The 27,550-nt window shown below is 40.2% G+C and overlaps 1 protein-coding gene and 1 pseudogene across 2 annotated transcripts in view; one reads left to right on the forward strand and one right to left on the reverse strand.

Moving 5' to 3' along the window:
• The window catches only part of MAML3 (mastermind like transcriptional coactivator 3), a 398,403-nt gene that overhangs the window by 9,848 nt on the left and 361,005 nt on the right, over positions 1-27,550 (forward strand). The window lies entirely within an intron of this gene.
• LOC148164863 (transcription factor BTF3 pseudogene) lies at positions 18,987-19,631 on the reverse strand (annotated as a pseudogene).

Genomic DNA, 27,550 nt, shown 5'->3' on the forward strand with positions numbered 1-27,550 from the left:
CTGCTTGAAATGGTTTTGTGGTTTTATGAGAACACGTTAATGGAAGTCATTAATAAACTAATGTTTAGGAAAATCCTAGAGTGCTAAATGCTTTGTATCTTCTTGCAAGCTTTCTGTGGCTATGGTTTTCTTGCACTGTTTTCTATATTTCATTATTTTTCAAATGAAACCTCTTGTGTGGGGAGAGGATTCATTGGTGTGGTGGGGAATAAGATTAAGGTTGTTAAAAAAGAGGCAGGTGATCGTCTTTCTTTGCCTTTTTTTTTTTTGACTAGGTGACACTTGTAGCACTGCGATCACGGCTTGACATCCAGCTTTTAGAGGAAATTAGTCAAAGAAGAGAACATTTAGAAAGAAGCAGGCAGGAAGGTGCAAGGACTTGAAACCATGTCATATGAAAAACAGTTGGAAGACCTGGAGGTGTTTAGTCTGATTTAGAGGGTATGATTGCTTTCTTAAAATATTTGAAGGGCTGTCAAGTGAAGAAAGGATTAGATATGCTCTTTATGGCCTCAAGGGGATAAAGTTAGGATCAGTGGTTGGTGGTTATTAGGAGTCAGGTTTGGTTTAATATTTAAAAAGCCCAGTTATATCAAAATTAAACCTGTTCAAAGATGAAATGGGCTGTCTTGAGTGAAAATGCTCAGCAAAAGTTGTTCAGTTGGCTAAGTGTTGGAGAAGGGGTTATGACATCTTTTTTTTTTTTTAAGATTTACTTATTTGAGAGAGAGCACATGCACGTGCACGCGAGTACATGGGGGGAGGGCAGAGGGAGAGAGAATCTTAAGCAGACTCTGAGCTAAGCATGGAGCCCGACGCGGGGCTCGGTCTCATGACCCTGAGATCATGACCTGAGCAGAAACTAAGAGTCAGGCACTAAATAGACTGTGCCACCCAGGTGCCCCATGACATCTTTATAAAATTATAAAACTTTTCAACAATATAGAAATAAAATACCAGTTAGTGAGGACAGAGCTTTTGTCTCTTTATTCATCTTCATATCATCATGACTAGAAAAAGACTTACTGTACATAGGAAGAACCCAAAATATTTGTTGAATAAATTGCTAAATGAAAGTAGTTTAAGAAGTGACTTAATTTTTCTCCTTCATGTTACCCCCTTCTCAGAAGTTACCATGGTTTATAATATCTCTCTCCAGGCCTTCTTCTGTTCCCTTAGATATATACTATATTTTGTACATCATCACATGTTAGCTTTTTTCTACACAAATGGAGTCGTACATATGGTTCTGAGATATACCTTTTCCACATAATATGTTTTGGAGGTCTGTCCAAGTCATTACATACATATATATATATGTAACATTACATATGTATGTGTGTATATATATATATCAATTCATTCTTTTTAACTGTTATATAGCATTCCATAATATAAATGGTCCATAATTTATTAAATGATCCTCTATTGATAGACAGTCTTGTAGTTTCTCAATTTCTGCCAATTAAACATTACAGCAATGAACATCCGTGTTCATAGAGTCCTTATACATATGTGAGCATTTCTGTAGCACAGATTTGGATTTCTTTCTATATACGTAACATGTGTAAAGAAAAGGTTGACCAAAAAAAAAAAATCTCTTAATCTAATATGGTTTAATATAGCACCTGAATCTTATTATAACCCATTTTAGAGCAAATGATAATTGTGTTTCCTCAAAAACACAGCTTCAAAAAAAAAGTGTCAACTCTAGTAACTGGTGCTGGCCTTTGCAGTCTAGGGTGAACATTGTTAGTTTTTAAAGGTTGTGTATCTGGCAACATATCTTATAAGAATGACTTTCCTTCTTTTCATCTGGTCCTAAAGAGGAAGTTAGTAGGAGTCTAGTTAAACCAGTACCTGTTCATGCTGTGAAAGTGGGAAATTCACTTTCTTGAATGAGATTGTAGTTCTCTTTACCTTTCCTGAGCTTTGTGTTTCACAGATCCATGTGGCTTCATTTGTAAAATGTATTTCACTTGGTGCTATAGCACCTGGGGTGGCAATGGGGGCAGGTTTGAGTGGTCGTAAAAATCTCAGGTCTGTGAGTTGCCACTTCCTACAGGTTAAATTACCCTGACTAATCCAGTCATCTGTGTAACATGGTAATAACAACCTGCTGACAGGGCCAACTGTAGAAAATGCATCAAAATGGACTTGCCTCGACAGTCACCTTATAGTGTTTGTTTAGACAGTGAGAAGTCCTATCAGTTTTCATTATACCTGTATGCTGAAATGGTCTGAAGACTGCCCTTGATTGGAGTTCTTGGTCATTTTGATCTACCTCTGGCAGAGCGGCTGCTCTACACTGAGAGGCTAATAAGTATCATCTGTGTTTTTATATAGCTGGAGCAGTTTGGCTCCAGAATTTGGGTTCTCGGCTATAACGTTATTCTGCCTTCACCTGCCTGAAGTGTTCTTTCTTGAAAAGGTTGTGCGAACAGCTGGATTTTTGAAATAACCATGCTCTGCCAAGGAACAGTCCTTACCTACTTGACTTTCCTTTAGGTTATAGGATCAGTTTGAACAGGAGCCAAATTAAGATACGTGGTCTCTCACAGGGTGCTGGTCCTGCTATTTGATAATGAGGAACCCCGCTTTGCTCTCTCCTGGCCTCATATACCTCTGGCCTGTGTGTCCCTCCTTTCTCCTTTTTTTTTTTTTTTTTTTTTATCACCACCTCATGTTTCACCTTTGTCACAGGGCAGTAGGACCTGGAAGCTTGTGCCGGATGTAGGTGGCAATTACCTGAACCACAGAAATAAACCCAGGGTAGGAATGTAAGTGACTGGGGACCTGAACTTTATAGGTCGTTCTCTACCAAGTGATTTGATCAACTGGGCATTCTGTTTCAAGTTAGGATGGACATGTTGATTAGCAGCAACCATTTTCTGCCATTGAGCTGAGCCACCTAGCACCTTCGTGAGAAAAAGCCCTCACAAAACCTGTGGCCAGCCAAGTTAATGCACCCGTGTGCTCGGTGCAGACTTAAGGGAAGGGGGCTTCAGCCTAAAGACAGCAAGATAGCTTCTGTTACCACAGCTTAAATCGCATGAGTTAGTAATGTATGTGAAATATGAACCTTCTTCCTAATCTTCTATCCAGGCCATCCAATATGATAAACTTACGAGTTCCTTACTGTTGCTGTTCTGGTCAGACAATAAAATTTCAATCTCTCACTTCTGCTGCCGAAATTCAGGTTTAGTTTTGCTAGTCTTCGGTCCCTCTGAGGATTATCGTATTTTTTTCATGTTTGCTTCTGAATATTCCTGGATCTCTTTCTTTCATTTCTAGCACTAGAACATTTTCTCTCAGGGATGACTTTCACCTATGCACAAGGTGAACAACTACCTTGCATTTTGCACGAAGTATAACATTTACCTTTATATTGATTGTAGTCAAGTAAATGGTTATATGTTTTGAATCTTGGTTATTTCATAGCTATCTGATTATATTATTAGATAAAACCTGTTTCCCAAAGGCTATTGAGATCACACCTATGTTGTAGTAAACTTTTAATTTCTAATTCCTTTGGAAAGCATTTTCTTATTTCCAGTTGAAAGGGTCCAGAGATGATTTGTAATAGGAAAGAAATGACTACAATCAATTCTTACCTTATTGTGGAGTTTTTTTTTTTTTCTTTAAACATATCTTAGAAAAGTATTTCAGACCTTTTGAGTTTTATTTGTTTTTTGAAGAGAGTTCAATAACTGTGGATATAAATTCATAAACAGGAGTGTCAGAGGTCAACATTCACATTAATGCAAAGAAGTTTGACACATCAAAGCTCAACAGAATTTTCTGGACGCTCAGGAAAGGCAAAGAGATAAAACTCTTGTAATAGTTTATTCTTGGGTTTTAGTTTCAGAATGTCTAAGTGATAATAATGCCAGAGTTCCCAAGCGGGGGTAATTTTCCCTTTGCCTGTTCCCATCTTCTGTTCTGGGCTCCCATTGTCCCAGTCCTAATCCACTATGGTATTTCAGTCCATCCTCTCTCCCTGCGTCCCTCCGGTCCCTTCATCCCGGAGAAGAGTGTGTGGCTATAGCAATGGATGCCTTTGCAAAGCATGCCGGTGGTGTTTATCTTTAATCACTTAAGGTATTTCCTAACAGTGGAGTGTGCACATCGGCACTTCGGCACCTCATGGATTGCAACATTTCCCTCGCCACTTACATCCTGCCCTGGCCCTTTACCGGGAGGTTCTCTGAGGTTTGGTAAACAGAGGTGATTTATATAAAGAAGCAACTTTCTCAGTTTAGATGTTGTTGTGGCTAAATGGTTGAAAGCATATTTTGCAGTTTAACTAGGAATTCCTAAACGGTTTGCAGCTGCTATTGGGTTTTTAAAAACACATTCGTTTTCTTCACGGAAGTATGGAAACAATGATTTTAGATTTGGATTTCGTGCTGCTTAATTCTCAGAAGCTATTGAAGGAATATTTGAAGAACTTGTTTGTTGTAACGGTAAATAGCCATACTCAGAAAGTATTTTTTGGCAGGTTGTATGTGTTAGAGGGGAATACGCCTGGGGCCCACACTGAGCTAAGAACATGTAGTGGTAACATTGAGGGTGACCAAGTAGGATAAACTGGTGCTTTGAGGATGGGGGATATCTGGCCCTTAGGCTATTGAAATTCAAATGGGCTGTTGCTTTTTCAGTGTTTGATCCTGTTCTTAGGTTGAAAGGATTGATATGAATCATTCAGGAGCCTTTTATTAACTTTAAGTTATGGTTTCAGATTGGAATTGGAACACTCAGAAATATGGAACAGTAGTTTCAAGTAAGGGCGCTTAATGACAGTGTGTGCTTGTGAGAATTGGGTCTTGTGTCTTTGTTCCCTTCGTTGAGGCACAGGTTGTCTGTGGTACTGGTTTGGTAGGCTTCATGTTTATCTGTGGTCTGGAATGTCAAAGGATTGCAAACCTGAGAATTTTGCTTCCCTCTTTAACCTAAAGTGATGGTGTGGGAGTTTCTGGTATTGGCTCAGGGGGTGGGGACAACCATATATGGGAGAGGAAAGGGGGGACTGGCTGGCTTTGGTATTTCTGTCCACACTTTCTAATGCCATTCTCATTACTTTATTAACGAAGGGTGGATACTTTGAATAATTATTTATGTCTGTCTTTTCCTTCACAGTATAATGCACACTTCACTTGTTTCTTCAACTTTTCCTAATATATGTGTTTATGATACACTGAAGAGCCATAAATTTGAGGAGAGAGATAATTAGCTCTGACAGACTTACAAAAATGAGACTGTAAGAGGAAGAGGCAAGAGGGTTGCTTCAGAAAAGGATTGCATTTCTGGGCTTAAGGGAAATTATCCAGATAAGAAATTCTACAGTGTTAAAATTCACAACCATTTGGGTGGCACAGGGTATAGGAAGAAAGGAGTTATTTTGTGATTTTTAAAAATTTAAATATTTTTCATAATTTAAACGAATCTTTTTTTTTTATTCCCAAAAGAGAATTTTTAAATGGAGAATTCGAGACTTTGAGTAATAAAATGGGAGGAAGAAACAGCAGCTCAGTCAGTGGTGTTAAAATTTCATGTGGTTTGCACGCCCTTTACCTTTAATCTCTTTCTTAGTGTGAGTGTGGATCGTTTTCGAGGGAGCTCTGTATAGCTGTCTTATCTTAAAAGAATAATTTTCCTTTCACTTTGGTGGCTCATGTATTCAGGGAAGCCTTCAAGAAACATGGCTCATTTAGCATTAACTTGACTTAGTAGTCCATCCTGCCCCTCCCAATTTGGGGATCCTTTGTAAAGGGGACAATTAAATTGTCTCAACGTCTACAAGGAAGATTAACCATGGGTTGGGTTAAGTTATTCCTACTATTGTATATTATTTTCTGTTTTCTGGATTAAAAAGAAAACTTGAAGACAGAGTGTGAGAGATTAACACCGAAAGGGAGGAGGGTAAAATTCATGTCATCTGAGGTGAGCAAGGCTCCAATAGTGCCATTATTTCAATGGCTCTTTTTCCCTGGGCCAGATCAGGCTCTCGTCCACAATGGAGGCCATGATGATACAGGGGGTAAAAGGATCTATCTTGAATGTTCTTAGATATACTGGCTTAATGCTCATAGGAGAGAGAAAAGGCTTTTTAGGGGAGGTCCACCGAGAAAGAAAAGGTTTAGACAGTTCACTGTCAAGTCTATAGGATGAGTTATGTTTGGTTACTGTCAGCTCTCAGCAGCAGGGTCTCTTAGCATTGACTAGGGTCTTGCTTGATGGAAGGCTCCAAGGGAAAGAATGGGGAGAGCTGAAAGGTTTGGATTTCCCTGTAAATTGAACCCAGTGTCACTGGGAATCGCAGTGAGGAGCTCCTTTAAAATGTCCAGCTTTTCTGCTCTCCACACTCAGGAGCTGCTCCTGCTTCCCCCACCCCCTCCATTCCTATGTCTTTTGTTCCATGAATAAATATTATGTGGTTTGGTGCTCATTACTCTTTGATATGAAAAAAGGCAATTCATTAGGTTGAAAGAGGAGGGGGAGGGAGACACCATTTTTCACCCAGTGCATCAAGCACGGTTACACTGATTTGAATTCCCAGAAAAGTAATAAAACAGTGAAAATAATGATAAAACAGCTCGTGGGCTGACAGCTGTGCAGCACCCGGGAACACTGAAGACAGGCCCCCGTCTTGCAGCAGGACAATATTGTGGAGCATATGGTGCCATTGCAAGCCAGTTGTTGGACTCGGTGGCCGCCTTTTGTTTGGGGGACTCTCCCAGCATTGGGTCTGTGGTAGCTCTTCAGAAACTTCTAGTCTCGTTGGCAGGAGGGCTCTTGGCACCATGCCAGCCTTACTGTACGGTGGCTGACTCAGGCCATGCGGAAAAGCTCATGCTTGGAGAGCATTCACGCCTCCTTACTTTGGTCACTAATCAAATCATTTGCTCAGCCAGTATAAATTAGGATCTTTTTCCATAGCAGCCCAGTGGCTACATTACAAAAGGAAAATTTTCTACAGGAATGCCAATTAATTTTAGATGCGTTAATTCACTGGTGCTCAGTTCCTCGTGTGAGAGTGAAAATTGTTGTGTTTTGTTTTAGTGCTTTTTAGATGCACTTTGCATGTTACCTCTTCGTTCTTCAGGCTAGAATAGCAAAAGCCAGAAAGTATGTTAGGGCCAGTGTTGCTGCTAGAAAGGAGAGAGAGTACCCGTCTATCTAGTTTTTACAAGACCGTGCTAAAATAGGCCCTTTGCTTAGCATGGGTCTATTTTTTAAATGTGTGAAGCTGGCATGTGTGTGTGCATAAAAAGACTAATTAACTCCACTTTCCTCTGGAGGGGTCTCCTTGGCTGCCCTGTTAATGCGCCCCACGTTGGCCAGAGTGGTGCCATCATCCTGAATCCTTTATGACTTCAACCTCTATGTAGTCATGGTCATCCATTCTGGTTCCTTTCCTCTTGACTCTGAGGTGTAAGGAAAGATCCAGAAGAGCTATACAGTCCTGGGAGAGTGGTTCCTGCAAACATAGCAGAAGGCGATTCTCAGAGAGAATCACACTCCATGAGGAAGGGCTGTAGCCTGTGCTATTGTGCTCCGTGCATGAGAATATTTTTATTTCAGGAGCTAAAAGGAGGAAACCGATGGTGTTGATACTCTGATTGAAGAGCACCAAATGTCACTATATTCTTGGTCTCTATGGGACCTTTTTTTTTTTTTTTTTTTTTGCAGGACACACTTAGGAAGTGTTGTGATGTTGGGATGAGTAAATTTCTTTTTCTCATGAGCAAATGTCATTACAAGGCCAAATCTACTGGAAAAATATACATATGTATGTATATGTATATTTATTTCTGTGATGTTTTACTAATCACTAATCAGAGGTTGTATTTTAACACTGGGGCTCTGCTGGGGGAATGGATATTTCTTCAGGCCTTAGTTTTACATTTTGATCACTGGCCTTGAAAAAAGGTTTTTAAGTGGAGGAAGATAGATGTGTCACCAGTCTACTGTAAGTGGATATGTGCTTGCTGTAGCATTCAGGGGTGGGAGAGTTTCTGTCTGCCCCCTGGATGTGATTCAGAGCATCCAGAGGAATGATTAGGGCCCTGTCTTCTGTTTTACTTGCTGGGTTGGTTGTAGGAGCAACTTCACTGACCATCCTTTCAACCTTCCCTTGACAGTGTGTTTACACAAATCAGTCAGGGGAGAAGTATTTCTGTTTTTACTTTCCAGAGTTTCCTGAGTGAGAGGAGCAATATTTACCTTCCCTCCCTTTAAGAAATGGAAGCGGAAAGATAATGACTGAAAAAGATCTACACTTGAGGCTTTTGTATCCTTGCCCAGAGCACTAGGGACCAACTACAATCATCCTGGAGGCTTTACTACAACTGTCACAACCTGCCCTGAGGGAAGGCAGGTACTGAGGGCAGAAGGAATGGTTGCGAATTGGGAAGAGAGCTAGGAGGGAAAGCTGGAGAAAGGGGAGAGGTGAGGGGAAGAGATGAGACTTTCCTGGGTGTTCAGAATGGGGGAAAGTTTGCATAGATGAAGTATGCTTGTTTCTGTTAGATTTGTAAATATTTTTATGGCTATTTTATTTTTGCACCATAATATTAGATACTTTGATTATGCAGCATGTTTCTGGGAGAAGTGGGGCGACAGTGAGACCCAACCCACTTAGTAGGTCACCAAATAAGGAGGGCAAAGCAAAAGCAGGAACAGGGTCTTGCCTATGTTCTACCTTGGGTACAGCTTTTTCAGTTGGGTGAAGAACCATAAATCTGAAAATCCAGCTGTGTTGTGCAAACTATTAGGAAATACGATCTTCAGGGGTTATGGGGACAGTTCAATTAAAAAAAAAAACTTGCCCCCTAATGTGATTTGCATTATAATTATTTAATACCTAAAGGACTCTTATAATTGAATTTTAGGGTGCTTCATTTACATTCTAGCTGGTGAGAGTTAGAAATACTATCACTTTGTGGTCCTCTAATCGCTGTCCCAAACATTCACAAAATGCCCTGTGATTCAATTATAAGTATCTTCTGGGGACCATGTAATTATATACTGTCTAGTTATCATTATAAAGCACCAGGGAACGAGGAGCCAATCAGGTAGCTTCAGTGGCTGGTGGTTCATAACCCTGAAATTGATAGCACAAAGTGCTTTGGGTAACATCACAAATTTTATAAGGGTGGGGGAACTGATCAAGTTTTAGGGGCAGGAAAGAGTTATTACGTACTAATTCTTAAGTTACACAAATAGGACTTTGAAGTAAAACGCTTATTGATAAAATAATTTTAACTAACTGACGGATAGATTTGTTGAGAGTAAATGAATAGGGAAGTCTAAACATGGAGACCAGAGGCCCTCTAGCTTAATTACACTGAGAAAAAAGGAGGAGGGTACTATTGTGTATGTGAAGTCATGTCTTCGTAAAAATAAAATTAAATAAAGAACAATACAAGAAAATATGCCACCTATAGGAAATAATTACTAGATGTGAATACCTAGTAATCTTTGGATTAAAGAATGGAGAATAAATGTTTTCACGGATGCTTGTGCAAAATCAGGAGTCTTTCTCCTGCTCCTCCCAGGGGCACCCCAGAGCATTTACTTGCAGACTTCGCCTTCTTCCAGAGCTCTTTAAAGTGGTCGCCAACTCTCAACAGCAATTGCTTCTGAGTGGTGTTCAAACAACCCTGACATGAGTCCCTTGGTATATCATTATCTAGTCTCATATTTAACCTTTTTCTAATAGCCTCCCCAAAGTCCAGAGTTTTCAGCAAGCGCCAGAGGAAGTTATAAAAGGTGTTTTTCCGCCTCTTGACTGCACAGCTGTGAGAAGCATAGTTATCTGGAAGTCGTCTTTGGTTTTCCTTTTTTTGTCCGAGAGACCAGGTAGATGTGAAAGTAAAGAGCCTTGTTGAGATAGGCCAAGCTTTGTGGCAAGTGTCAACACATTAATAAGAACTTCTCTTTCTTCAGTTTTTCCTGAGCCTCGTGCTTGATTAACTCTATTCGTCGAGGAAAGAGGGGCATGGGGGTACACGCATTCACAGAGCGTGTGCCTCTCCTCCCATTCTCTATTCCTGAGCTTGTTATTAGGGAGGATTGTGTGCCAGTAAGAGGTCAGCTGCAGGCTGCAGAGCTGTGGACAGGCCTGAGAGCGGCGACAGTCATATTGGTCGAGGCCCCACCTTGGCACCCCCTGATGGTAAACAAACGTGTTTGCTCAATTGCTGCCCAGCCTCATGACCACTGTGCCTTTAGAAAGATGTTAGTTTCTTATTACGGGAAGCAGATGGGAATGATGGCATCTCTGATGGCTTGCATGGAAATTGGAGAGAACACCTGTGAGTTTAGGAGGGTGGGGAATACCCAGAATGTCTCATTCTGAGAGGAAGCCAGAGACGGGTGATCCAAAGCATCTTCCCCTTCACTGCTTCACAGCCTCGGGCCTGGTGCTGGGGCAGTGGGCTGACTGCGGATGCTCTGGTCCTCTTGTCACCACTGATGGAGGTGGGTGAGATGGAACCTGGACAGGAGAACTAGAAGGAAGAAGAAGGGAACAAATGAAGTAAATAAAGGCATGGACTGCTGGGAGACATTTGGATGTGGACTCTTCATTACCTATAATTGATTTTTAAATAGTGAGAGGGAAGGTTTCTCCACTTTTCCTTCCAATGGCTGTGGAAATTTCATTCTGACTCTCCTTCCTGTCGTGTTACCTACTGAGGCATCTTTGTGGTTCTGCATAAAATCTGAGCAGCCTTCTGCCTTCGCACCAAATCCTTCTTGAGCAGAAGCAGCTCGTGGTTCTGTGACAGAAGTGAGTCCACCCCTTGAGGGATCTGCTCCCTTTAATCCCTTACTTAGGGAATCCCATCCTTCCCCTGATGAAGGCTCTACCGTGTGCTCTCTGGGCGTGGTGCACAAGTGAATACTGCAGCCTCTGGTTTTGGGGGAGGCCTGCTGCTTTGGGGTTTTGCCCCGTTTCTCTCCCAGCCTATTTGGTAGGTTTCCTCGGCTAAATCAGTGCCAGGCCAGTGACTTTCTCTGGATGGCTATATAATCTGTGTTTCACAGACAGACATTCTGATTATCAATATGACAGATGTGCCCACAGTCATTTCTGTCTCTGGGTCTCATCCCCCATGATTGGGATGCCATTTGGTCTATTTAAAAGGACATTATATTGGACACCAGGAGATGAAAGACCAGTTCAGGCGTTGCCACAACAAACGGTGTGACCTTAAACAAGTCACTTAATCTCTTAGGACCACAAAACTCATGTTTGATTCAGTTGATTTGTAAGGACACTTTACAGTAGGAAGGAAACATTTATGAAACACAAATTTTTAGTAGCTTTGCGTAGTCATGCTGGTACTACCGTAAGTCCTAGGATTATCTGCCTCCTTCTTTCTGGCCACCTAGAGGCCCCCACCGCACCAGAAACAAAAAAGAACTTGACCCTCACGGGAATGACTGGCAGGTTTTGTGTAGGAGATCATAGGTTATAAATTTAACGTGTATGTGCATGTGCCCTGCTTGAAAATAAGATGTTTAAAATTAGGCAAGTCAGCAAGACATGAAGGGATGTTTCCTAATTATGCCAGTCACTTCTGTGTAGAGCCCTGGGCCTCTCCTTCCCTCACCATGCTCTCCAGCGCCCATGGATGATTGTGGCGATTGTCTCAAGCTTCCTCACAGGTGAGTGGCCAGCGCTGCGTGGTGAGCTCCTTGAAAGCAAAGATTGGGATTGACTTATAAGAGGAACTAAAAAAATGTTTCTTGCATGGACCTGAACTGTAATATTGGCTGACTCTTTCATCACGTCCTTATTAATTATGGCATTAGTCCTGAATTTTAGGGCTAGTGTCTTAAGTGTGGCTAGAAAAACCAACTTTTTTTCTGGTTGGTTGGAGCCACTTTTGTCTTTCAGTTGGCACATCTCCATCTGCTATCCAACAGTGAAACCAAGGTATGGTTTTTTTATACCTTTTCTTAATGATTTGTCAGTAAAACCCTTCATTCAGTAAGGCCAAATAATATCCCATGGGTTTTGATCAGTTTTTCAAAATCATACAAACTTCAGTTTCTAGGCCTTTGTAACAGGTATGTGTAGGTGACCCTCAGAACTATTTTTTAGACTCTCGATTTCTTACTAGTAGACTATCTCAACATGATATGACATCGCTTTTCGTTGAATTTCTTTTTCAGAAATATGCACTTGGTAATATAAAATTGTGAGGATGAGTAACAGGCTATCTTATAGGACTCATACTCTATGTGCAAATGATGGGGACATAGTTTGTAAATATAGATATTTTTTCAGTTCTAAGAATGTTTAGCTTTCTAGTAGGTTTACGGCACATTTTCTAAGTAAAGGACTTCATAAGTAAGAATGCTGGGATTATCTCATTAAAGTGGGATAAATAACAAAAAGTTTTCAGATGTAGTATATTATCTAGCATATTCTTGTATATGTAGCCATTTTTTTCTGTCCCCTGTGTCCGCCCCTTTTGGGCAAGCATATTTTCTCTTTCGTTCTCTCTGAGTAGTTTTGACAAGCATATGGAAAGACAGAAGAAGGCCTCAGAATTAAGTCAACTTCAGATTGTTTTGCTAACAACTTATGTTCTTTTATGACTCCGAGGTGAAAGATAAAAGTCACTCCAATCGAATTAAAGGACTAGCCAACTTAACTTGGTTGCATTTAACGTTCACTTTTGGCCTGGGGACTACACAGGGTATTCTACTGCCGTGATGCACCCGTGCACTTTTGGTCTCATGCCACAATTAACCAAGCCAAACCCCAAAACAACAAAAACAATTTATCTGCTTGGCTTTACGTTCGCAGATAAAAGATTTTTTCTAAGTGAACGGTTTTTTTCATCTCTCCCCTGTGTCTGTGCTTTAGCTAACCCCCACTTGGACTTCTCATTGAGGTTGTGTCCACCACTGTCGATTCATTAGAACGGTGACACATATTAGGGTGTCTCCATTGTAGATGACCGCTCAGGCTTTGGCTCCTTTAGTTGCAGGGCTGGTTGGCCCTCAGCCTGAAAATTCCTCCTGTTCTCCTTTTCCGTTCTAATTGTTTCAGCTCTTCCGCAAACAGAGACCCAGCCTGTCTTTCCAGAGGGCCAGGGGACATTATTAAGAAGGATAAATCTACCCTTTCTTTTGCCTTCACCTTTTGAAAAATGTGTTCGGCAGTCAAAATCAGTTTTACCTGAATTTGATGAAAAATAGTTTTCTCATTCAGAGAAAGAAGGTGTGTGTTGGAGCTGGGGTGTATGTGTTTATTTACTTTTATATTTATTTATTTTTAAAAGATTTTTATTTATTTATTTGACAGAGAGAGACACAGCGAGAGAGGGAACACAAGCAGGGGGAGTGGGAGAGGGAGAAGCAGGCTCCCCGCTGAGCAGGGAGCCCGATGCGGGGCTTGATCCCAGGACCCTGGGATCATGACCTGAACTGAAGGCAGACGTCTAACGACTGAGCCACCCAGGCGCCCTATTTTTTATTTTTTTTTAAAGATATTATTTATTTGAGAGAGAGCTAGGGAGACCGAGCACATGAGTAGGCAGGAGAGGCAGAGGGAGAAGGAGAAGCAGACTCCCCATTGAGCAGGAAGCCTGACATGAGGCTCCATCCCAGGACCTGGAGATCATGACCTGAGCTGAAGGCAGATGCTGTAACCGACTGAGCCACCCAGGCACCCCCGGGGTGTATGTGTTTAGAAATTTGGTTGAATTTTGGTTTTACCTCAGAATGGGACAGTGTATGCTTCTTAGCTGTTCCTTTATATAGCATCTTTGTGGCTTCCAGAATTTGCCATGGCCTGGAAGGGGGCTTCTATGATCCTATCAATATAAAAAGTAGTAATAGTAACAGCTCGAATTTCCTGAGTACCAGACTCTGTTTTAAATGCCTTATGTGTTATCAGCTCTTTCACATTTCCATAACCATCCTATGAGGCTGTTGTAATTATTGTTTCCATTTAAAAGATGAGACTACTGAGTCCCAAAGAGTTTTGATTATGTGCCAGGGTTGATGAGTGGTAGAACCAGGGATTCAAACCCAGACAATATTGCTCCAGAGTATGTGTGACTAACTCCTGTGTCTGCTGGCTTCTCATGTTGGTGCTGGATTTAGGACTTTGGAAGACTGTTTATCTGTGTTGGCGGAGCATGGTTGAAAGGAGCTCTTAAAGGTCCACACCCAGGTGCTGCTTTTTACCATGTTTTCCCTGACTGGCTCTCTCCACTCTACCCCGCCCTTAAGGACAGGGTGACATTTCTGGGTTGCTGGGGGCCAACTCTGAGTTGCCTGGCTCCTCCATGAGGCCTGATAGCCATGGGTGTTCTCAAAATGTACTATCTACTTCTGTCAATTTATTCCTCTTCCAGTTTGCCAAAGTCAAAATTTTTTTAAGGCTTTGGGCACAAATCTCGAGGACCAGGGCAAACTGCCTTTGGAGTTGTGCATGGTGAGAGTCCACGTGTGCGTGCCCTTTTATGACAGCACAGGGAAGGCTTCCCCCAAAATGCCAGGTCCTCAACGTTGGGAGGAAGCTCCATAAAGGCAGGGATTTTGTCTCTTGTTCTCTGCTGTCTTCTGAGCCTGGAATAGTGCTTTGCACATAGTAGGTGCTCAATCTGATAGCCAAGTGTGGCTGTCCTTTGGCATAAGTTTTCCTCTCCAAGTTCCATACTGCCTTTATGTGAACCCCAGAATTCTCTCATCCATGAATTTGTCTAAATCCTTCTTGAGCCTGCAAATGTTTTTGGCTTCTGCACCTCCTGAGGTGACGCATTCTCTATTTTCATGAAGAAGAGATCTTGCCCCTTATGTGTCTTAAAGCACCCTTCAGAAACAAAGGTGGGAGGAGAAATTTGGAGCTGACCAGGGGGGAATATGGAGAAATGAGGGGGCAGAAGAAAGTCAGGGCCCAAGGGAAGGGGCTCACTGAGGAGAAGATGAGGTGTCAGTCTCAGCACTTAGGTCTTGATGTGCTGCTGATGCCATCTGTGAGGCAATGGCAGTGATTCTGTAAGTTAGCGAGATAATTTAGTGAACTCTTATTTGGTGGGGGCAGTGGCTCAAAAGTTTGATGACACAGTAGGTTCTTTTGACCTTCATTCATGGTCAGCTCTTGATACACACATACAATTTTAGGAACTAAGTGACATATGTATGGAGGCGTGGCTTGTGTTCTGGTGAATAGTGTCCTTAATATTAAATCTCTCTGCCTTTAGTTAAGTTATTCAGTATCTGGGCCTCAGTTTCCTTATCTGTAAAGCACGGGTAACAGTAGTTATATTTTTATAGTGCTAATGTGAGGACTGAGAGATATAATTCATGTAGAAGTCTCAGTGAACGTCTGGATACACAATAAGCGTTCTATAAATATCAGCTGTTATTATTAGCACATCACCAAGATGCCCACTGTTGTGCCTCATGATGGCAGGCTTAGCAGGTAGCCAACATACTTTCTCCAAAAAAAAAAAAAAAAAAAAATAGAGCATGACTCTGAGTGTGTGGTGGATGTTGTAAGGAGGGGTTGAGCTTGTGCTGGCTTTCTTATACTTCATGTGTGGGAAATAGTTAACATGTGTGGACTCCATTGCAGTGACTTTCAATGTGAGTCCAGATTCCTTCAGCACTTTCTGTTGGTGTCATTCATTTTTGACTTGACATGTACTGTCTTCCATCATTGACAATTCACATGGCACCTTTCATGAGCCAGATACTGGGCTAAGCACTGAAGTGACAACTGCAACGGGGCTACCACCTGGAGGAGCTTGAAGAAGGTTTGGGTGGATGAAGGTTAGAGGTGGGAAACATGGGGCATAAATGGGGAATCCTGAGTTGTTTAGTGTTGAAACAGAAGGGTCAGGGCAGAAAGTGGTGGGGGAAGAGGCTGGTAAGATAGGCAGGTATCAGGAGGCAGTGGGCCTCATATGCCATGCTCAAGAGCTTAAAACCTATGATATAGGTGAAGAGATGCTATCAAAGGGTTGTAAAACAAGGAAGTAATGCAGTCAGTAAGCATTAGGTAAAGCACTCTGTTGACCATATAAAAGATGGATTTGAGACAAGGCCTGGAGGCAGGGAGGTTTCTAATTTGGGTGGTGGCTTCATTACCCAGTATAAGAAATGCCTGAAGTTTTGGAGGGAAGATGGTCAGTTGATCTTTGGAAATGCAAAGTTTAATCCTGAAGGGATGTCCAATAATCATTTGGATATATAGGCCTAGAATTTAGCCCAGGGGTCCTGAGTTGCAGGTGTAGACATTGAAGATGGTTAAAACTTCAGAGTGGATGAAGTTGGTGAAGGGTATATAAGGACCAGACAGTGCCCTGGGATTTGGCAACTGGAAGCTCCTGGCTTTGTGTCAAAGTAGTTGCAGTGGGATGGTGTGCAGAGGTAGTGGATGAGAATTGTGGAGAGGAGGGGCTGGTTTGACCAGAAAAAACGGCATGCACAGAGAGGTAGGGAGGTGGCTAGGAGCAGATCTCACATTCAAGAAAAAGGGCCCTCCCGGAGGCTGAGATATCTTGAGTGTTTGTGGTTATGTAGTTGTTTTTACAATTCCTATTACAGTCTACTACTATTATTATTATCTTAAAAGAGGGTCCATTAAACTGAGTTATGGTGTTGCCTCTTTAAAACTTGTGCATTCTTCTCTACCTGGGAGTGATATGGTCAGTTGGTTTGCCCTGTATATATGTGTGTAATATAATACGGATTCTTGTGAAAGGAGAAGAGGAATAAAGCCACGTGATCACCAATAAATTTTTTTGTGGTGAATTCTTTATTGTTACTAAATATATACATTTTAATAGCCCTTTTTAAAAAAATAAATGGTCTTTTTATTGGGTATTTATTAGTTAAATATATTAATATTAATATTAATTTCTGGTCTGATCTGAGGTGGAGTGTTTTTTAATAGAATCTGTATGGACTGAATGTCAAAACCTCAGGATGTTGAAAAATAAGCTGAAGTTGGGCTTAATTAAAAAACCGAAGTCGTTGCCCAGTTTCTTTAATTAAAGAACATTAGAGAATAATTAGTTTCTATGAATTATTTCTTTTGGAAGAATCTGCCTCTTGTTCCTTATAGAATCTGATTCTTTGCATTGGTTATAGGGCATCAGTTGAGTGGATATCCACCTGGGCAGACTTGCTTTGGTGGGAGTTTCGGATGCTGGACACATTACTCTGTTCATGATCCCAGTCTAAGAACTCAGGATGCCCAAGGTTCTGCCGCCTGCCCCTCTGGCTTTCCTGTGGTAGGGACAAGGTGTAATCTGTCTTTTCTAGAAGTTTACTAGCTAAAGGACTGAAGCAGGGTCAAGTCAAGACTAATCAGAGTTAGGGACACCTGGGTGGCTCGGTCAGTTAAGTGTCTGCCTTCAGCTCAGGTCAAGATGCCAGGGTCCTGGGATGGAGCCCCGCATCGGGCTCCCTGCTCAGTGGGGAGCCTGTTTCTCCCTCTCCCTCTACTGTTCCCCCTGCTTGTGCTCTCTCTCTCTCTCTCTGAAAAATAAATAAATAAAATCTTTTTTTTTTAAAAAAAAAAGACTAATCAGAGTTGGAAATAGGCATGGTAGCCATGAAAGTCCAAACACTAAACCCACCTTCCTTGGTTGTTCTGCTTTTTAAAGAAGCGCCTGGGCTTCTATGTTGTGATAGCTTTTGGCTTGTATTCTTTCATCTCCATTTTATTGTGCTGCTCAAGGATAACTTGTATAGGGTCCCTAGGCTCTTGAGAGAGCACTTTGTAGTGGTTTTTAACCTCTTTCCAAATTAAGAGAGACTTGGAAATGTCTTGAATGTTTTTCCCTTCTAGAGGCTGTCCCACCAGACGCAGTCAGTGCAGTTTAAGGAGGTGGCATCCCTGCATTAGGGGCTGCACACTGCCCTCAGCACCTGCTAGGAGGTGTAAGCCAACGTGGGTTTGGCCTAGGTGCAGTTCAGGGCTAATCAAGAAGGTAGTGTCATGGGAATTTTGTCAGAGTAGCTATCATTTTTTAGCTCTCATGGGTTTCAAAATGCTGACACATACCTGACAAGTGTGCACAGTGGTGGATGAAGACTAGTTGTTCAGGCAACCTCAAGGAAACTTTGGCTAGAAAAGGCAGAATGCATGATTGTTAAAAACCTCAGAGGAGAGGGTAGAGGTAGACCTGCTGGAAGGAAAAGGATTTTGACTACTCAAGTTGGAAGTTTGAGAGGAGAGAAGACTAGTTAAGTGGTTATTTGTTAAGTGTTTGAAAGTTTTAGAAGGAAATCTGACTGGTTTTTCCCTAAAAACTGTAGTAAAATGTAGGGATTTGCATGTCAAATCTTATTCACTTTGAGGTTTGTAGTAAAGAGTGACACAATGAAATGTTATTTGTCTTGAGGCTGAACAAAAAGGACCACTTGCTCTAGCCCACAAACCTTACAAAGATTTTTTTTCCTGTCCTCCCCTCACTTTTTAAAAATTTGTGAGTTCTCTCTCACCTCCCCATCTTCATTTCATTATTTAGAGGGTCTATTCAGTGCCCACCTCCACAAAAAGAAACCAGCCATCTTTTAAAGATGTTGCCCCACAAAATTGAATTAATTTTTTTTTTTTACTCTTTAAGTGCTTCATCTCATTCAGATCTAAATGGTGGGAGTAACGGTGGACTTCAAACGTGATTTTTTCTGATGAGGTGGGCTGTGCTGTCCTTTTTTTTTCTGTCACTGGAAAGGGAAGTCTTCTGAATGGATCAGACTTAGGAACCAGAACATAGTAGACCTAATGAAAGTTACATTTGAGAACGAGAGAGGGGGAGTAGTGGTTTATGAAATATATTTAAGAAGTTCACCTACCTGGACATCTTAGAACAATCAACTTCTCCACTTTTTTTTTTTTTTAATTCTAGTGTAGTTGACATACAGTGTTATATTAGTTTCAGGTATATAATATAGTGATTCAACAGTTCCAGTCCTCATCAAGATAAGCGTATTCTTTTTTTTTTTTTATTAACCTTGTTTCAAACTTTATTCCCAGGCTTCTTCAGCTTAAATAGCTGCAAAGAATGAATTGTGTATAAGCAAAAACTGAAAAGAGCTGCAGTGTCCAAGGGGCTTGGGCTTAAAAATATTAGAGATCTAGATTTTATCAGATCCATGAACAAAATTTTAAAAAGCAGTCATAATATAAAATAGCAGCTCCCAGTAACTTCTTCAAGTTTTATGTTCTTCAGAAGTTGACTCAATTCAGTTTGCTTCATTCTTGGAAGCTTCATCAAAATTCTCCACAAGATCTGGAACTTCATCATCATCCTCCTCTCCGGTAGCAAGTGGTGCTTTTCCATCCACAGATTGTTTGGGCAGAGCTTCAGCCAGTCTTCTTAAACGAGTCAGACTGTCTGCACCAAGTTGGTTTAAGATACTGGGCAGCATTTCTGTCAGCGGCTTTGTCTCAGCATGGCCTGTAATGGTTAAAGTGTTCGCTGCCAGTGATGCCTGAACTTTGGGGTTGTTAAAATGGATCACTGTTCCTTGGTTTGTGAACATATTCACTTCTTCAATACCAGAGATATTGTTTACCCCTAACTTCTTTAAGGAGAACTGAAGTTTTTTATCATCTGCTGTAGCCGCTCTATGAACCACCTTCTTCTTTCGGCGAGCAGTTCCTTTCCGGTGCACCAATGCGCACTTGTGCTTGCAGTTTGGCGAGTTTCTCCTGGTTCATGATAGTTTCTTTCATCTTGTTGGAGCGGAAATGGGACCGCGCGGGGGAATAGGGTTGGCGCTCAGGGGTCTCGGGCGGACCAGCTGAGATTAGGTGCACACACGTGGGGACGCAAGATGGCCGCTCAGGATAAGCGTATTCTTAATCCCCTTCACCTATTTCATTCATTGCCCACCCCCCCTTTGGTAACTGTCTGTTCTCTATAGTTAAGAGTTTGTTTTTTGGTTTGTCTCATTTTTTTCCCTTTGTTCATTTGTTTTATTTCTTAAATTCCACATATGAGTGAAATCATATGGTATTTGTATTTCTCTGACTCGCTTATTTCGCTTAGCATTATACTCTCTAGATCTATCCTCCATCCATGTTGTTGCAAATGGCAAGATGTCATTCTTTTTTATGGCTAAATAATGTTCCATTGTATATATACACCACATCTTCTTTATCCATTCATCTACTGATGGATACTTAGGCTGCTTCCAAAGTTTGGCTATTGTAAATAATGCTACTATAAACATTGGGGTGCATATATCCCTTCAAATTAGTGTTTTTGTATTCTTTGGGTAAATACCCAGTAGTGTGATTGCTGGACCATAGGGCATTTCTATTTTTAATGGTTTGAGGAACCTCCATACTGTCTTCCACAGTGGCTGCACCAGTTTGCATTCCCACCAACAGTAATTGCTCATCTATTTTTTTTAATAAAGATTTTATCTATTTATTTGACAGAGAGAGAGAGAGAGCAGGAACACAAGCAGAGGGAGAAGGAGAAGCAGGGTCCTCGCTGAGCAGGGAGCCTGATGTGGGGCTCAATCCCAGGACCCTGGGATCATGACCTAAGCTGAAGGCAGATGCTTAACGACTGAGGCACCCAGGCGCCCCTGCTCATCTATTTGTAAAAACTTTAAAAACTGCACCTTTGTAAAAAAAATTACTCATAACTCCACTATTCAGAGGTGACATGCTGTGAAATTGAGGTATAACTTTTCAGATCTTATTTTATTCTGTGTGTGTAGACATATATATACCTTTACCCTTTTTCCAAATCTTCAATCCCTTATAATTAATTTTATAGTTTATTTTGTATGGATTTTTGTAAGCCAAAAATCTTTGTAAATCTTTTTTGGGACAAGGTGGGACTAAATAAATATGGAGTCACAGTGTATACAGTATAAAAAGTAAATATGATCCAAATTGTGCCACTTCTTTTCTGATGGTAGCTATTTCTTTAAAAAAGCTATAGAGCTTTACCTGGGCAAAAGTTTGAAATGTTCAAAATTTCTATTTCTGTCTTATTATGATATCATGACCATATTGGTTTAATAGAGAGTAAGAGTGGAGGATGAGATAGTAAGAAAAGTATTTCAGAAAAGCTCAAACCTTACCAGTAGGATCAAAGCCCTAAGTACTTGAAGTACTTGCAGATATTTACTTAATATTTAGTTAAATATTGCTGCGCTTTATTTTAGAAATGGTGATACTTTCAGCTTTACAAAATGGTTTTACTAAATGAATTCAAGGTTGATTATTCCTGTCATTGGAGTGCTTTTCTTTAGATGAAGTAGTTCGCCTCAGCACCCTTTTAAGTATAAATATCTCTAGTATATTTTCTAAATTTTGTTTGGGTTTTTAAAACTTGACCTAGATGGCACATTGAGGGAACAGAGTCAATTAATTAAATAAAGTTGCTCGGTAAAATCTTTTTTTGCTTTGCCATATTGGGTCTCTGTCAACACACCTAAATCAGTGGTTAGTGTATAAAAATAGAGGCTTTCCCCTCACTTCCAGAGTCCACGGAGCCCGACACCTCTTTTTTCCTTTCAATATGTGGTCTAGTCATGATTGCCAACCAAAGAATATTTCTGATCGATTTCAGGAGAATATTGGAACTTACTATTAAAAACAGGTTATGTCGTAAAGTGGACCAGATAGTTTTCTAAAGCTTAAAGGTCAGATTATTTATTTGACAATAAGGGGTCTTTAACATTTTAAATTTTACCTGGGCCATGGTGAGTCCCAGTAAAACATTAATATTTGAACCTTGTTGGCACAACTAGAGGCAGACAAATCTCCCTGCTTCAGAGACCATTGTGTAAGATAAAACAAACAAAAGCTTTAAGAAGCCAAGAAATTGAGTCTGAGCTCATCATAGTTTATGTGTTCAAATGAAAATGACTTTGCCTTTGGATGTTTCTCTCTACAGCATATCCAGTGGCAGAATTTTCCATAAAATAGCTCTTCCTTAAACTTAGAGAAATGCAGGCTATATTAAAAGCTTAATGTTAAGTCTGTCCCTTAGTCTGGATTCAGTGTTTTTAGCTCAAAAGATTTGCTTTGTACTAGAAGTACATTTTCCCTAAAACCAATGTGTTGTTGTTGTTGTTTTTTAAATAATAGTTAAAGCTCACCACAATGTTACCCATTCCTAAGGATGCTGTTGAGGTGCAAACTGAATGTTACTGTGATTCTTTAGCTCTTGGAACAAGAAGTGAAAGACACCTTTTCTCTATCTGTTGGTAATTGTAACATGAAAAGTGAGAGTAAAAAAAACAGTTAATAACATAATTCATATGTTTCTCCAGGAGAAAAAAAAGATTAAGGAGAAATATTGGATCTTAGCTGTGACGAGTCTTTATAGGGGAACAGATTAATTCTAATGGACCAACTGTTTCTAAAATGAGAACTGTGGGGGAAGAATTATATGCAACAAAATGCACAAGATTAATGTGGAAGCAGGATGCCTATGGATTGGGTACTCTTAAAATATTAATCTACATTAGATACATTTGCACAGTTCCCTGTTATCAATAAAAGAATAGAGAAACAAGAAGGATATCAGTTTAACCAAAGGTTTCATTAATTTGTCTTTGGTTAATAACTACTTTTATAAGACATCATCTAGCTTGGATGTACGGCTTTTTGTATAAGGTATGGGTAGTAACCTGTAATTTAGTAGTGCTCGTTACTCATCAGGAGAGGCACCCAGATTCACATGGTAGGCGTCACACTTTGGTTAGCTTTTAACCTCAGGAGACGGACTTGATTGTGATTGGAAGTCTCTTTTCAAGCCCATGGTAATTATTATTATTATTACTATTAGCTATATAGTAGTTGATAATAGTAGTTGACAAAATGGAGAGATTTAGAGTTGTTTGACCACAGAAGAGTGCCTGTCTTCAAATGCATAAATATTGGACATCCCAAAGTGTCTCTTTGGAGGGTACTATTGAAAAAGTCTGCAATGACTTTACTTAGTCTACTAAATGAACCACCAGTTCATACCCATCACTGGATTGTGAAGTCTGAGAAAGAAAGGTGAGAAAAATGTATCTCAGAAGGCATCAAATTGGTTGAATTAAATTGATTTCTTTCAAATTAAGTCTTTAATGGCTGAATCTAGCCATGTCATCTGAAATGGAAACTTTTTTTTTTTTAATTTAAGTAATCTCTACCCTCAACATGGGTCTTGAACTCGCAACCCTAAGATCAAGAGTCATATGCCAGCTAGGTGCCCCTCATGTCACCTGAAATGAGTAGACAGATGGTTACAGTGCCATCTCTAGCATATGTACTAAGCTTGTTGATTGCAGTAACATCTTTTAAAATGGTCTCTAAAACGTGTTATGTAGTGGAAAACTGAGTAGGTTTTTCTATCAGGTAAGACTGGAGCTGAGGACAAGGTCTTGAGGTTGATCTTATCTGGGTGAATTTTGAAAACACCCTTACACCACACCTGTCTTTTGCCTTGAATACTGTGGGAAAAACTCGTAGACTTTGAGTTTTCGAATGTGTATTGGAGCCACCTTTAACTGAAGCTGCTGTTAACTACCATTCTTCTAGCTGACAAACCTACATTGATTTCCAGATTCCTTGTCAAAAAATAATTTGGTTGATTTGGTTGACTACATTTAGAATGTAGGAGCCCATGTCCTTCCCCTGTGTGCCATTGGAGGGCTTAGCAGGAGGGAGAGAATCCGGTCAACCTGGATCACTTGATCAGAAGTGGCTCTTGTGTATGTTATTTTTGCAGTTGAAGAGTGTTCTGCTTTCTTCCCCTGCTGTAGCTTGTTCAATTCCAGTGGGCTGTAATATAAATATTGACCAGAGGAATAAGTCAGAGCTGTCCAAAATATTTTCAATGTTATATACTTCTATTTTATTAGGAACTCATCTTTTTCCTGCTGGAATATAGATGCCCCACAATGATAGTGAAGGTTACAGTTCCACTACCAGATCCTCATATGTATTATTATTATTATTATTAGCTAATACTTTTATGGTACTTCCTGTGTACCAGACACTATAGAAAGCATTTTCCACTTATTAACTCATTTAATGTTCAGAACAATCAATGAGGTAGGAGTATTTACAGATGAAGAAACTGAGGCACAGAAGAAAGGCTAAGTGACTTGGCCAAGGTCATACAACTAGTAAATGGTAGAATTGTGGTTTGAACTCAGGCAGTCTGGTTCCAGAGTCTGTGCTCAAGACTATTATTTTTTAAAAAAACTGAACACAGCTTTTTTCTTTTTTCCACAGGAAAAACCCTAAAATATTTTGTCTTACGGGTTGTGGCTGATTATCAGAGAGAAAATATTTTGTGCCAAATGTTTAGCAGTAGTATCTGAAGAAGTTCCTGTTGTAGATGTTGTGATTCTCATTTTAGAACATTTTTTAAAATCCTTTTTTTAAAGGATTTTATTTATTTATTTGACAGAAAGAGAGCGGTCACAAGAGGCAGAGGGAGGGGGAGCCTGACGTGGGGCTTGATCCCAGGATCCTGGGATCATGACCAGAGCCGAAGGCAGATGCTTAACCGACTGAGCCACCCAGGCACCCCTCATTTTAGAACATTCTAAAAAATGAATTTAGTGTGTTATTTAAGTTCTCGGTTTCTTTTGTGTATTTGCATATTTTATTAGGTATGGTTATCTGTGAGAAGCCTTAAAAACATGTACATACAAACGACCGTGAGAATTACCAGGTAAACTTTTTTTAATCTGAACTGTTGACCTCTGATACTGTCTGATGTACTTAGGGAACCTGTTTGGCTCCTTTGATAATCTCAGGCTTTTGTAACTTTATTAAGGATATAGCTATAATTTAGAAACTTCTAATTTGTATTTTAATGAAACCTGGGAAGATGGCATCAGATGAGACCAGTTTCTCTATTCCCTATTTATGATTTTGATGTGTTCTATGAATTTTTTAAAAAACTGTCTATTTTACAAAAGATTTCTGATTTGGAGTATCCTCTTTGTTACTGATGGATCATTTGAATATTTTCTTAAGGAAATAAATATTCTCTCAACTTTTTAAGTTCTTTGTTTAGGATATGCTTAAAAACATAAAATTGCTTTCAAATTTCACTTTATTTTCAGAGATTAGATTTTTGTGTAGTCAGCAGCCTTAAGTAAAAGTATATATTTAGGAATTCTTATTAGAAATACCTTTTAAAAGTCTTACTTGAGAGAGAATAATGAGTGTTTAAGAAAATATGAGGGAAGTATTTAGATCAATATAATTAGGAACTCCAAACATTTGCTTTTTTTTTTTTTTTTTTTAAGAAGTCTCCATGCCCAGTATGGGGCTTGAACTCACGACCCTAAGATCAGGAGTCACATGCTCTACTGACTGAGCCAGGCAGGTGCCCCATGCTTTTGGATTATAGTAAGTAAGATATAAAATAATGGCCTTCCCCATAATTAGGATTTTGCTTGTATTAAGACCCTAAAAATCACCAGAGATCACATTAAGGATAAAAGAGGAGACAAATCTGCATTTTGAGAGCAAAAAGGAGAACTTTTTTTATTCTGCTAAGGAAGAGGGAAGAGTCTGGAACCAGGCATGTTCTGCAAGCTCGAGATCCTGCCGTGAGTCGAGGAGCCTCAGTCATTAGTGAGAGGCACTCAGAGCCCCTGTTATGGAAGGTGATTTCAGCAGCTGTATCTGTGTTGGTGGGTAAAGTGCCCTATGCTTTTTAAAAATCTCATCTGTGAGGGGAGATGTAAATCCAAAGTGCTAATTCTTCGTCATCAATATCAATCCTGTGACACTTTTTTAACAAGGTAAGTGTTACTGATTCAATTTGGTTGACTTCCTTCAAACCTGCTGCAGTTTCAGTTGAGTGAAGCATGATTCACTTCCTGCCCTGTAGGGTATAAACCAGCTCTCAGGGTTTAGCCTGGAAGTGGCCAAAGCCGTGGAGGATGGAGGAAATGGCAACTTGTGAAGCAGTGGGGTTGGTGCCGGGGGTTAGAGTGGCAGTTTCCAGCCTGACTTGAGAAGGAATTGAATCCTCAGGGCATCCAAGAGACAGTTGGCTCCACGTGATTTGTGTTTTCTTTAGTGTTTCTTTGTCAGCCTCCCTGTCCTTGTACTTAAGCAGAGTAGACACCCTCTTGATTTTTGACGACTGGCAGTTGTCCTGAACATGCAGGAGCAATGTTCTGTTTGTGTATCTTCCCCAAGAGACTACATGAACAACACTTAAGGGCCAGTTCTGAGGAACTCAGAACTTTAAGCTCCGTGAATCTTAAAGTACAAAAGGGCTGATTCTCTGGGGACCCTGGACATAGGAGGGCATTTTTTGGAACACATGAAAAAAAGCAAAAATTCAGAATATGGAGTACAGTATGACTTGATTAGTTTAATCTCATCTCAGAGGTCCAGAATTTGTGATAATTGCAATATGGCTTTTAACCTTATATGAAATAGATCAGTAAACAAATGAACAGAGTAAGTAGGGGAGGACGTTTAACCCACTAAATAAAGTAACCTGGGGACGTCTGGATGGCTCAGTGAGTTAAGCATGGGACTCTTGATTTTGGCTCAAATCATGATCTCAGGGTCCTGGGATCGAGGCCTGTGTGGGGCTCTGCTCTCAGCAAGGAGTCTGCTTAAGATTCTCTCCCTCTGCCCCTCTCCCCACTGGCACTCTCTTTCTCTAAAATAGATGAATAAATCTTTAAAAATAAAATAAAATAAACTTTTTATTTAGAATCATTTGTTTTTTTTGAATAGGGAACGGTAAAATAATTGCAAATAAAATCATCAAAGTGCAAAGTTGTTAAAGGGACATGTATTTAGCAGATATTTGTTTGTACAGTTGTATTTAATTTTTTTTAAGATTTTTATTTATTTATTTGACAGAGAGAGACACAGCGAGAGAGGGAACACAAGCAGGGGGAGTGGGAGAGGGAGCCTGATGCGGGGCTCGATCTCAGGACCCTGGGATCATGACCTGAGCCGAAGGCAGGCGCTTAATGACTGAACCACCCAGGTGCCCCAAGTACAGTTGTATTTATTTGGAAGTAATTCCTACTTTTAATTCTACTTTTTATTAGTCCGTGTCACCTTATCTTCAATTAGTGTGAATTAGTAGATATTTTCTATATTTAAATTGACATCTGTATTTCCCATGACTTTGTATATTTGCTGGGGAAACCCATATTAACATCTAGCTTTAAGAAGGATGATTTTTGCATTATAAAGAAGAATCTTAATTTCTTAAAGTCTCCACCATGTTGTTCATTTAATGGCAAGATTTCCCCATATGAATGGTTATTTGTGTTCAGTTTTTCAGAAACACTTCAACTGCATAAATCGAGTGTACTTTGTGCTCTTTATGCATCAGTTTCCAGTTCCAAAACAAGGGCTATACAGTACGTGTCCAGGATCATCAAGAGATGAACTTATGCACCTATTCTTAAGTCTCACCCTTTCTTCTGAATATCCCTGCAGAACTGCGGTCTGCCTGAGGTGACCCTGGTCTTAGTCTTTTATGCTCATTGACTTGTGTTGTGTAAACATTTATGGATTCATGTGCATGCCCAAGTAAAAATT

Source organism: Eumetopias jubatus, unplaced genomic scaffold (genome assembly GCF_037043125.1).
Source record: "Eumetopias jubatus isolate StellerSeaLion01/CBP00866 unplaced genomic scaffold, mEumJub1_p1.0 scaffold_2, whole genome shotgun sequence".
NCBI classification, from domain to species: domain Eukaryota; kingdom Metazoa; phylum Chordata; class Mammalia; order Carnivora; family Otariidae; genus Eumetopias; species Eumetopias jubatus.